Consider the following 13,324-nt stretch of genomic DNA (forward strand, 5'->3'; position numbering starts at 1 on the left):
ATGAAAGTTCTTTGAATGATTCATTGCCGTCTAAAATATTATCAAATTATTGCATATATGAATTTTACATAAAAATATGATTAAAAAAACAAAACAGAAATGTATGAAACAAAAAGAGTTTTCTGTTACAGAGTTGTGTTTCGAAAACATTAAGATAAGCTAGCATGGCTTGTATTATTACATTGTTTTTAATAACCTCGCCGTGTTTACATTTATGAATAGGTAAAAGAAACTGGAATAAGTAACAAATGACTTAGTACAGCTCTCGTAAATGAAGGTATTTGTATGATGCCAATAAAAAGATCATTTACACAATAATTAAAAAAAAAATTGCGGAAAAACTATCCATTTCGCACCTTTCGCAACATTTCGCACCTTTTCAGGGGATTCATCAGGGCTAAGTGACAACAAGATGCAAACATTGTAAAGTATGATAAGAGAATAAAATCATTCTATGAATGTTACAAAAAAAAAAGGAAACTAAAATAATATAACGATGGCTTACTCCAGTAGTGCTAAGTACGTTTCCACTAAATTTACAAAAATACAATTAAACGTTTCCACTAACTTTACAAAAAATACAATTAAAAGTTTCCACTAACTTTACAAAAATACAATTAAAAGTTTCCACTGACTATTAAAAATACAATTAAAAGTTTTCTTTTTAGGAAAAATACAAATTTTCAATTAATGTCCCTAGAAGAGAGAAAATTTTATTGTATTGTTTGTAAAGTTAATTGAAATTTACTCAGCACTACTGTGAAGTAAGCAATTGAGATTGTATATATTATAAATGTATAAATAAAATTAATAGAATAATTATTAATAATAAGTAGAGTCATGAATGATAAAATTGAAAATGTAGTTCTGAAGTAACAACTAGTGACAATATTTGGTTACTAGAGAAAAAGTTGGTATGTCAATAAGTTATGTGAGCTGTGTCTAAAATGTACACACTATATAAAATATTTATAACATATAAACCTATATACGAAGAATTAAATCTATAATAAATTATACCACGTATTTTTATCATAATCAGACAGTGTAGGCTAATTAATAAATTAAAAAAATAATAAACTTTATATAAAAATATATAACGATGGCACTCGTAAAATAGTAATTAATTATTAATATTTTAAATTAAATAATTATTTATGTTATTCACTGATAATTTTCTTAAATTTATAAATAAGTATATCGTTTATAGTTAAAAAAGAAAAACTGATATATATGAAGTTTAGGTTAACAAGAATAATTGAATTTTATTAATATAAAAAGTGTTTTTTGATTTATTCTATCAAAATAAAAAACAAATAATAATAATTCTAACACTACTGGTGTGTAATGAACGCTATCCTTAAGAAGTTGTCTTTAAATTAAAATATCATTATCAAGTAATTTTTTTTTTAATCCTATTGAATTATATGAAAAATAAAAAAAACTATTATAATGTAAAAAGATTCGTTTTTATAAAATACAATGTCAATCAATATTATTGAAAAAAACAACACTTATTTTCCATGTAAGGTGTATTTTTTAAGACACTTCCTTTATATTTTTCATGTACGTTTCGGTGCTCTTCCCAAAAATAAATGAAAAATAATAGTATTTAACTAAATCATTACAAAATATTTTACATAGATATGGATGGTGTGTACTATTGAGTTCCAAGTTCATCATCCTGAAGATGGGGGAGAACCCCGTAACGCAGAAATGTAGCTGTGTTGTAAGAAGATATAGGAAGGCTTTCGCAAAATAAAACTTAGCGGAAATTAAAAATAATAAGAAATAAATTGTTGATGAGGTGTCACTTAATTCGTATATTTCATAGAATATGTTATAAATAATTCAATGGAAGTTTAGAGGTATGTATTTATGACAAACCGAAAGATTTCTTAAACAAATATAATGTTTTTCTCCCAAAATGAAAATATATGGTTCTATTTTTAAGAATATTTGATGGAAACATATTATAGAAATCACTCTATGAAACAACAATAGATGATGGATATTTAATGAATTTTTTTTTGCAATACTATATGATGCTAATTTTTTTTAGATTTAAAAATATATTTATTGTTAGTTTATTGTGTTAATCACTCAGATTTAGGGACTCCAGTGTAGAAGAACAGAGTTGCATATATGTATCATTAAAATAAATCATTGTAGGTGTTAAATAATGTGGGGACACGTAAGGAACATCTAAAGAAATCTACATTAGAACAAGGAATCGAAATCTACAGCAGACATGAGAACTGACTGCCAGACAAAACTGACCATGGGGAAAGAGAGAGAGAGAGAGAGAGATAAGGCGAGCTCTAAGCAGACCCCAAGTGGATGATGAAAGGGCTCTGCTGCCGTGAAAGTTGTTTACATCTCAGTCAGTGCCATTAGCCACGAGACGGATAGGCGCATCCTTGGCGATCGGGGCGTGGCAACGGAGTACAGAAAGTGGGTGCCGCAGCCCTCAGGGTTATGGGATACTGCATCTTTGCAGCAAAACATATGTATTGCAACATCTACTTTGAAGCAGTTAATAAATCGTAAAGACTTATTAAGACCATTTTGAAAAAAAAATTAAATTCAAAGAAAATATTGATAGAAAGTACATACTTTTTTTTATTAATATACATAACTATATCAAACAAACACACAACAAGTGAATGTGATGTGAGTTATATTACAGCCTTGTGAAAAATCTACCCATTGGTAAAACTTAAATATCATTCCTAGTGTACTAGGCCATCATCTTTTCATACGCCTTAAAGGATTATCAGGATACGAAGAGGGACCGAGAAAGGAGTTCGGGTGGTTAAAGGGTGCTATAGGACTGATACTTGGTTCTGGCCAAATCGGCAACATTTGTGACAAATTAAGGAGCGTTGAGAATTTTATGATGGAATTCGGATTGAATACGGGAGAAATTCGATGATTTAGTGGAGCCCCAAAGCACAAAATTGGATAATTATAATAACCTAAAAATTAATTTTAGTTTTGTTAAATTTAAATAAATCATAATTCTATTGTCAATTAACAAGTTCACGTTAAACATTAGAACGGTTACATTCAATTTTATTTTTGCATTCAGAAGTACTAATTTTAATTTTTAAAAAAAATCTTTTTTTTATGTATTTATAATGATCCCCTCAACCTTTGTATTTCATTTTTATAAAATATAATCAAATGAAATATTTTTATTATTTTTTAAAAATTTAATACTGTTTTTTTAAGTGTTATTGTACATTCACCCCATTTCCTCCCTCTTCCCTTAATGAAAAATAAACAATAAGGCTGCGAAAAGTCTTATTGTCGTCTTGTCTTGTCTCGTATACACCTGAGGCGTTTGCTTGTTGGGTTCAACGCTGATCATCGATTTAGGTGGTATTCCTTACCTTTCCTTACCAGACTATCGACTTTACACGCCTAATGCAATCGTCACGATATTATTAGATTCTTCAGTTGCTGGGCACGCAATTCCGCTTTGTGCAGGCGTCCAAATTCTTCAGTCGACCCATATTTACACATCACAGTTTTAAACCGTTGCTCTTTCTTTGATATAAGCTACAAAGTATCGCGACCATACTCACCATTGTAAAGAACTGAAGTAAGTATAATGGTTTTGTAAGTAGTTACAAAAAAAAAAAGAAATATAATTTATATTCCATACGATAGATGGAAATAGCGCAAAATACAAATAATTTATGTAGGATTAATTTTTAAATGCCTTTACTGAATATCCTATTCGATAGATCCCTTGGACATCCATTTGGAATATTCGTTTCCATAAAAGTTGGAAAAATATAACACTTAAAACCAAGACTTTTTGAGAAATATTTACTGGACATTTGGAGTTGATTTTGAGCTTTAAAACTGGATTGGTACCCATACATAACTAAAAAAACAAATGTACAGAGGAGCATTTTAATACAATTTCTGGATCCGTCATATTTGAACCTAATCTGTCCCCTCCAAAAGACCAAGAGGTTCACCATGGGACCCGTATACTTCAAAGACCCCATAGCCTGTAATGAGGTCGGAATTTCATTCAGTTGTTTTTCATAGCTCTGACCGAGTTGCTTCTGCGCATTTAGAGATTGTTTGTCCGTGAGTGAGTTCAACGATCTTGAAGGAACGCCAATCGTTGGAGGCTGGTCCAGAAATTCTGAGAAAAAATGAGCCTCCATTGGAAAAATGTCCAGACAATAATAAGTACAAAAAGATAAATACCTTGGATATAATGACGGTTATACGCGTCTTGACGTTGCGTACTACAGAATTTTCAACTTTTAAAAGTGATATTTAAAATATGCATTACTGAAATTAAACTAACTGGTTAATAAAACCAAAGTATCAATAATAATCCTTTAAGGACAAATTTAAAATCCTTTATAACTTTTTTGATTTTTAATTCTAAAATATATTAGATTGTTCGAGCTTAAATTAGTTAATCCTAAAAGCAACTGCAATAATATTCAATTCATAATTATAAAAAAATATCCTAAAATTTAATATATTTTTAAACAATACACACATATAGAGAGGGAGTGAACAACGGTTGTGCAAGGTGTTCTGTTCAGAATCGCGCTCAACCCCCCGATTTTTCGCTAATTAAGAGTACCTATTTTATGTGTCTAGTGGACCCCGGACACATGGTGTTACGCAAAGCAACAGTAGCAGAATAAATAATTGTCTGAGAGTTAATAGCACGGTGCCTTATCAATGATCCACCCCGCTCATATATATAAATATATATACATCCTAAAGTAAATTTTTTAACGCATTGTTACAGTTTTATTTTTTTTAATTTAGATTTAGTAGAACAGTGTCTTACCACTGAGCCACGACCTCCCATATATATTATATATTTATAATTATATAAATTAAGTGAGGGATTAAAAACATAGCAAAAAATAAATATAATGTTAGAGGTACATCATCTATGAGTAAAAAAAAAACTCTTGGCTCACCGATCATTTTTAAAAAAATTTATTGGGAATAAAATATTAACAACAAATATAAAATAATATTTCAAAATGTTCTACATCACTTATTATACTCATTATTATGGTAAAAATCAATTATTAATATTTAAACAACTATTTGTTAATGTAATAAATAAACAAATAACTAGTATTGTTAATTAAATATTATTAAAGTATTCAAATTATACTCACAAAAATAGGATTCAGTACTGTTGTAGATATCTGTAAACAAAAAAAAAAATATTAATTGGATATTTATTAATGATATAAGAATCATTTATAAGTTTTAATTTTATATTAAATAATTATTTAAGTAACATTACTAAATAAAATGTAATAAAATTATTAAAATTAATTATACATGATTAATTTTACAAATAATCGTAATATTTCTGGACTAATCTTACATATTTTATACAATCGGGTATCTAGTTAAAGGAATATAAATATCGAGGGTGTTTAGTAAATAAGAAACAGAAACAAAAAATCGTAGTAGTACAGAAATGACCGCTTGGCAGCGCCACCTACTGGGTCAAACAACCAGCATTTATTTATCGAATATACAAATTTTTCTCTTCCTGGCTAAAAAGCTACCATTTTGACTTAAATTAATTCTATTTAAAATAAAAATTTATTTATAAAAGTATTTCATAAAAATTTGTTAAAACAGTTATGAAATATTATTTAATATGCAATCAACTTTTTCTAAGTTTTTTATTAAGAAAAAAATTAATTTAATAAATGAATTATTTACAATAGAAATATTAACTTAGTTTTGCAGAATATAGTAGGTGTCCTCCTAAAAAATATTATCCAACATTATTTGGTAAATGTTTATTGTATTTATTATTTTTTTTTTAATCATGCTTATATTATTGTAGACTTCAGTTGTTCATAGAAAACGAATTCGGTTTTTTACTAACAAAAAAAAATATGTTTAAAAAAATTTACTATAATAAATAAATTTCGAACGTTTAATTCATACAGCAAATGACGTTGATTTTTCTCTTGTTTATAATAATTTCTCAAAAACATAAAACAAAAAAGGGAATTTAATTTAAATATTGTAAATTCTATTTTTCTGATAGCTGTTTCCTTAAACAATGGATTGAAATACATAACCAGGTAAAACTTTAGTTTCGAAAAAGTGCAATTAAAGTCCACTCCAGTTCAAAATTTATTTTTGTTTTCAAAGACACTAATTTCTTAGTCCATTGTACCACGTTTTAAAGTGATTTTTGTTTAAATCTTAGCTATTGGTAACATAGGTCTCTATGTAACACTGACGTAGATTATCAAAATGGACTGAATAGCAACGATATAAAACTTTGACTGTTTTGAAAAGAAAAATGCAATTTTAAAACCCTTGTTTTTTGAAATTAGAGGTTTTTCGTTTTACTTTACAATTTGCTGAAATGCATAATATGGGGTTTTCACTGTTGATATCACTGCTTTGCTAAAATTGTGATACATCTGACAAAAGAAATTGTATTTTTATTTTATGTATTTTAGTGTCTAGTTACCTAAAGGTGTCTACTAGCTTTGGGATAATCTGTAGGATTGTTCATTTAAAAAAAATAATAAATTAGTAAAGAGATGTCTTCAAATAAAATTTATAAAAATGAAGCTATAACAAATCTTGGCCAAATACTGTTTATTTTAACTAATTTGCATGATAAAAATATCACAGATATTATGAGGGAGCTTATGAGCATTGAATATTAAATATCTTTGCTTTGCTTGAATTAGACGTATTTTAAATTTAGTAACGTAGACTGGAGTCATTATCTTTACTGTGGTCATCCTGCATATTATCCCAAAGACACAGTAAAGATAACAATCCCAGTCTACGGTACTAAATTTTAAATACCTCCAATTCAAGTAAAGCAACGATGTTAAATATTTATTTCTCATAAGTTCTTTCATCATTGTCACTACCATATTCTTATCATCCATATTGGTTAAAATAAATAGCATATAGAGCAAGATTTAGTATAGCTTCATATTATAAATTTTATGTAAAGATATCCCTTTGCTAATTAATTACTTTTTTAAAATGATATTTAGCTCCTTTTTTTGTTCTTGATCGGCGACAAACAATAATAGCATTATTTTTTTAATTGAAAAATATAAGAAAATTAAAATTACTCAATCTTGGCGGGTACCTAAAATTTTCATTAACATTAACAACTGTTAATAACAATTTTATTTTTCACGTTTTAACAAGAGTTTCTTGGCACAACTGTGATCAAATATTGAAACTATCAATTGCTAGTTATATATTGATTCTTAAAATACCAAGGTGGTTTCAGCATTGCGAGGTAACGTAGCTAGAAGTTAGATTAAAAATAAAAAAATATTCAAAAAAAGAAATTTTACTTTGTACAACAGAACCTCACGATATTGCTGACGCATTTTAAACATAAATCAAAACCTATCTCATGTTTTAATATAATTAGGAAACTAATCAAATTATTCAGGAATACTTAAAATTTGAACTTAATTATCCCTATGATTTTGGTAATAAAATAAAAATTTGCGAAATTGACAATAGAATTATTTGTTATCAACTAACTGTACATATGGTGTTACTTATTTTGTATTCAGTTTGTAAATTTATAATAGTTTTATTTTTTTAAAACTATATGCAGTATATATGTTAAGTTATATTAAATTAGTTGTAGTAATTTAATTTAAGTAATTATTTGTACAAGTAATAGTTGAATAAATCGTTTATTCATCTTTAGTTTTAATTTTATTTCTGTCATGAGGAGCACAGTTTAATTTTTTTTTATATATATATTACATCAAAACATTATTGGTCTCATAAAATTTAGCTATGAGATAGGTGTGTGTAAACGTTGAAAAAAAATCCAAGGATAAAGGTACAATAAAAACAAGAAGAGCCATCTGTGAGTGAGCATCGACATTACATAGGCAGCGCTACATCTACCGGCCACTGCTTGAACTAGCCAATAGTTCACAGCTTAGCCAACAGAGTGCGGGAAACTCGTGTCTGTAGTTTCCTAAAGTTTAAACTTCTATTACAGTTTAAATTTCTACTAGATATTTCATCCATAGTATTTATTGATAATGTTGTTATCAATTTACTTTTAAAATATTTTTATAACTATCTCACTTTTAATTATATACTTTTTTTTTTTAAATATAACAACTGACACCATTTAATTATAATATATTATAATGCACCTAAACATTCTACACGATATAAACCATTATAAATTTCGAGGAGGCCCCTCACCTCCAAATAATTTAAAACAATTCTCACAGAATGGACACATCAAACCTCAGCTTTGTATTTCATTGTATACTTCAATCACCAACAGTAGAAAAAGGTTGTATTTAATTTGATTTATGCAACACATACGTAAAGCAATTTATTAATTCATGTGTTATTTCTGATTTAGAGGGATCCGGAAAAAAAATAAAGTCATAGAAATAATACCTTTTCTCAAAAAAATAAGTAGCTATAGCCAAAAAATAAATAAATTAATCCGAAAACATGTCATTTGATCTATGACTTAATTAAATTTGTTCATATAACAAATCATTAAAACATATTAATCAGTAAATACGATAAACATCTAAAATTCAAAGTTTGTAATTTTTAGGTCTAATTAATTAAAATGAAGCGGTTAAAACTCGCTTGATGAATTTACAATCATAAATAAATCACACCATGCTATTCATATTTTATTGTTATCATCAAGATTAGAGAAAACTCGTTTCTTCGACGGAACCAAAACTTTTTGAATTTGCTCAAATATACAAGAATTACTAATGCTACACAATACTCTGAGAAAATGTAAAAACATACTCACTCTATCAGGGCAATTGAAAACAATTCAATTTATCGCTTTTTATGTTCATTGAGTATTGAATCAGTAAATCAAGTTAGTTTTTCATTTGATATATTTTTTAACCGATAATAATAATAATTTATTTATTTGTTTAAAGGGCAATCCTCGTGTAGAGGGTAGTTATATAATAGAGATCCTGTAAAATACATAATAAATAGTAGTAATTTTACAAAAATGGATCGTTAAAGATCGTTTATATAAAATAATAACAAACCATATACCCAAGTTCGGATATCTATATTCGTCAGAATAAAAAAATAAAACAAAAACGCCACTTCATATTGAATAATATAAAAAAAACTATTTATATCCTATTGGGACGATAGGTATCCAGCTCTAAGCAAAAGGTTTTGTGATAAATATATAAAAAGAAGTTTAAGATCCAATCCTGAGGGTACAGACAGATATTCATACAACTGGTTTTGGTTAATATTACTTGGTTTCATCATGGATCGGATTCGGTTCTCATGATACGTGGGGTAATTTGTTAAAAAATGGAAACAATCCTCCGGTGCCGTGCCATCACAAGCTGGACAAAGCTTCTGTGGGTCCAAAATATAATTTTGTGGAACGACATTTAGAGTAATTGCATATTTATCGGAGAGTGGTAGTTGGACAATTATTCTCAAGTAGACAGTATAGGGCAGCTGAAGCTCTCCAATATTTTTCTTATCTTCGTTACCCAATAATATTGCAGTCTCAAACGGTTGTTACTGTCTAGCTGCAGTAGCTTTAAATAACATTGTTTCATGAAGCGAGTACAACTCATGTAAAGTATTTTTATTAGCCAGGACAGAGTTTACATTAAAACATGGTATCCCACAGTAATATGTGCCACTTCTAGTCTTACCATAAAGTGTGGGGTGTTTCGTTACAACAGTAGTTGCTTGTACCAGTGCAGTATTGAATCAGTACATGAAGTTAGTTTTTCATTTGATTTTTTTACTTTAATCTATTAATTTTTGTTTGTTTAATCTTTTGCAAATTCTGGAGTCAATAATACTATTTATACAATTTTCACTTTACTCTTTTTTCTTTTGAAAAATACATTTAAAATCCTTATCTACTTACTAAATAACATAGGTCCACAAAAAAGAACAATTAAACTTTTTCTTGCTTAAGAGTAAACTTTTTTGCACATTTTCCCAGATTAACCTGTAGCCTTAATTAATCATGAATATTTCGATCATATTCAAATTATAGGGAAATATATGTCTTAGCAGGGGTAAACTTTGCAATGATTTGTAGGAAAAAGAAAATGACTCGAATAAATTTTAACAATTATAAACTCATTGTTTTACATCCCGAATCATTTATTTATTTATTGGAGTCCTATAATGCAAAAAATATATTTGGCTGATTGCTGTAATATGCGTACATCATTGAAACAATTTGGACTAATTGATGTAGCTAAGTTTAAAAACGACCAAGAAGGGTTAAAATGATGAAAGAAAAACAAACATGTAACATCTTATTATAGGTAACTAACTATAATAATATATCTAGTGCCCCTATATACAGGGTATAATCTTTTTTAAACACATGTTTTCTGGTTAAAAGAGATCATCCTCTACATCAAAAAATATTAGAGACGTATTCTGACATGAATCAAAAACCAAAAGCAAAAATAACAATATGAGTAATATATTGCATCTACAAATATGTGATTTACTTTTTGTTTATTTATTAACTTGGTGAAGTGCCTTATAATAATGTTATAACTGTAAAACATGCTCATGTTTTATACTTATAACATACCAAACCCAAAAATCCTTATATGCCAGCATTAATTAAAAAAAATAATATAATTAACAAAGTAGATATAAAGTGTATTCCAGCATTTATTTATTTGACACTGTTTTTTTTTCTTTTTCTACATTTTTAAACCCCTCTAAGGTATATCAAATATTTAACTATTTATTTTCACATTGACAAGAGTCCCGTAAATATAGAATAATACTTCATTACTATCACATCGTCACAAATTATCGTAGAGTGTAAACTTGCCTTAACTATGAAAAAGACTCTAGAATAAACTTGTTATTGATAGCATACAGTGTTATTGTTCTAATTCTTCCACCAGGCTTGTTGGGACTAGTGGAAATTTCAATTTTTTTTTCATAACATTTTATTACTTATGTATCTAATGTAGAAATATAAATCAAACAGAAAATCAATTGATCTGATCAATGTGAACATACCTATTCATTTTTTTCCAAACTTTTTAAAGTATTTCAGATTCGACTTATTACTAGTTAGTTTTTAGGTTAGTGGTATATTCGTATGTAAATAAACTATTGAAAAGCGGAAGAACACGCCATGGGAAATTGAAAAGGGAATTCTACTTGGAAGAAAATTTTTAAATACTCCTTTCGACACGTGCCTTGCATTTTTTTTTTAAATTTAAAATTAGGGTAGTTTTAATAAGTTGAAAAATGGAATTTCAGGCTTCATAATATGAATATAAAATTATTTAATACAATTAGCTTCCACATAGATCTTTAATTCTCGACAAGATTTTAGGTTTTTAATCAGAGTAGTTTAGTTTTTTTTATGAATGTTTTCAAAAATGCTGAGAGTATTTAGGGAGTTTAATTATGAGTCAGGTAACCTTTTTATTAATATTAAAAATTAAACGATAAAGTTGATTATTGCAGTATATTGGGTTTTTTATACACGTTGTAAGTTTTGACAAAACTATTTAGAATATTTTGGGTTTTTTTGCACTTTTTCGTTTATTTACTACACAAAAATACATATGTAAATACAATCTCATAATCTAAAAGTTTTCAAGTGGATAATTGTGTTAGTATAATTATAATAAAGTTTTTATTCCTGGAACTTCATCCTTATGCATGAGTCACCTAAAGACGTAGGAACCATTTCCATTGAATAAGTTCTAAATTAAATAGCTAGCAATAGAAGAAAATTAAGTGCTACTCCTACGAGCATTGTTCCAAAATCACCAAAGGAGGTTTCTGACCCTCCCATTGTATGCTAATATCCATTTTGAGCTTTCATCTTCGAGGTTGCCTAAAGGAAGCCGCCTGTAAGCCAGGAAGCACTTGGGACAAAGGAGCGCTAAGCATCATTTGTGTGCAGGGCTCCTATAATTATTTTTTTAAAACATAATATTTAGAATAAACAAGCCATGGTTGTGCAAGCAGTTGGAACGTAAGTATCTTCAAAGTCATTAACGGCAAGCTTCTACACCACCGTAAAAGATTAATTATTTAGAAACTCTACGCGTAATCATCATTGGGAGGGTTCCTTAACAAGAATAATAAATAAACTGAGATTAACGGTCACAATACAGTTTCTCAGCATTCAGCTTCAATCCCACTTGTTTTCGATATCTACAGCCCAACGGATCACTGTTAATGAACCTAAAATAGCGAAGATTTAGCGGTGTTTAAGGGAGCCACCTCAAACATGTTATATGGCAGCTTAAAGTGATGCCATCTAGTGGGAGACAAAAGAAGTAAATGAGTACCCAATGAGCAAATGAACAGGTACCATATGAGTGATAACAAGGACACTGAATAGTGAACACAGCCTATCCAAGGCAACTCCATTTTGCTGGTAGTCAAGTATCACTCAGAATGAATGACTGGTTAATTCAACACAACCAGGCAGGGGACGGAACTAAGATGAGAGAACTGAACACAGCAGAAGAACAAGTCTTCAGGATAAATCAAAACCAACTCACCTTCCATTGTAATCTCATTCATTAATCTTCATGATTCCATGTACTCAACAATCAAAATTAATTACTAACACAACTAAACAAAATTGTAACCACCTTTAGTTAAACATCATATCAATTGTCATAAATTTCAAGAATAGAGGCTATTTCCCTATTCGGCCATGATTCATTCATACTTAAATCCATCAAAGTCTACTCTGGTAAAATCCAGAACCAGTTAATTTATAAAAATCAATCACTGCAGATTTTAATTAATCTCAGCTGGACGGTAGTCGAGGTCGCAAATTAGGAACCCATTCGTTTCCATCCCATTCAAGTTAAAGAAAAAATAATCTTTTATTTACATATATGTTTTAATTATAGTTTTGATAGCGGAGTGGTTCTGTGATAAAACACCTTGGTACTGACTCTAAGGACCCATGTTCGAATTCGGCTGAGGCAGATGATTATTTTCAGTCGCACTGTAGCCTTGAATCAGCCCTTCGGAGTCCACCTTGCTTCATGAAGTGGGCTCCCTTAATTGGGGAAAAATCTGGTGGTCGAGCGTAATCTGACCAAATCATCTCCCCTACAACCGTTAGGGGTGGTAGTAACTAGTAACAGTAATTCCTTACAAATTACTACATCCCTGGGTATGGCCCTGGCCCCAATTTTTGGGGTACAGGTTAATTTTATTAATTATAGTTGTTGTTTGCTCTAATTTCTTATTTGTCAATGTACATCAGAAATATTCAAATATTAGCCATTTCCAA

At 28.8% G+C, this 13,324-nt stretch overlaps 1 protein-coding gene across 2 annotated transcripts in view; it reads right to left on the minus strand.

The window, feature by feature from the left end:
• Positions 1 to 13,324, minus strand: part of LOC106680845 (uncharacterized) — a 304,110-nt gene that overhangs the window by 238,722 nt on the left and 52,064 nt on the right. For both annotated transcript variants that reach the window (XM_014420825.3, XM_014420826.3), the window contains exon 2: positions 5,178 to 5,207. The gene's annotated coding sequence lies outside the window, so the exon portion shown is untranslated. The remainder of the gene's footprint in view (positions 1 to 5,177; positions 5,208 to 13,324) is intronic.

The sequence above is a fragment of the Halyomorpha halys genome, unplaced genomic scaffold (assembly GCF_000696795.3).
Source record: "Halyomorpha halys isolate HHAL.00 unplaced genomic scaffold, Hhal_1.1 Scaffold293.1, whole genome shotgun sequence".
Taxonomy (NCBI): domain Eukaryota; kingdom Metazoa; phylum Arthropoda; class Insecta; order Hemiptera; family Pentatomidae; genus Halyomorpha; species Halyomorpha halys.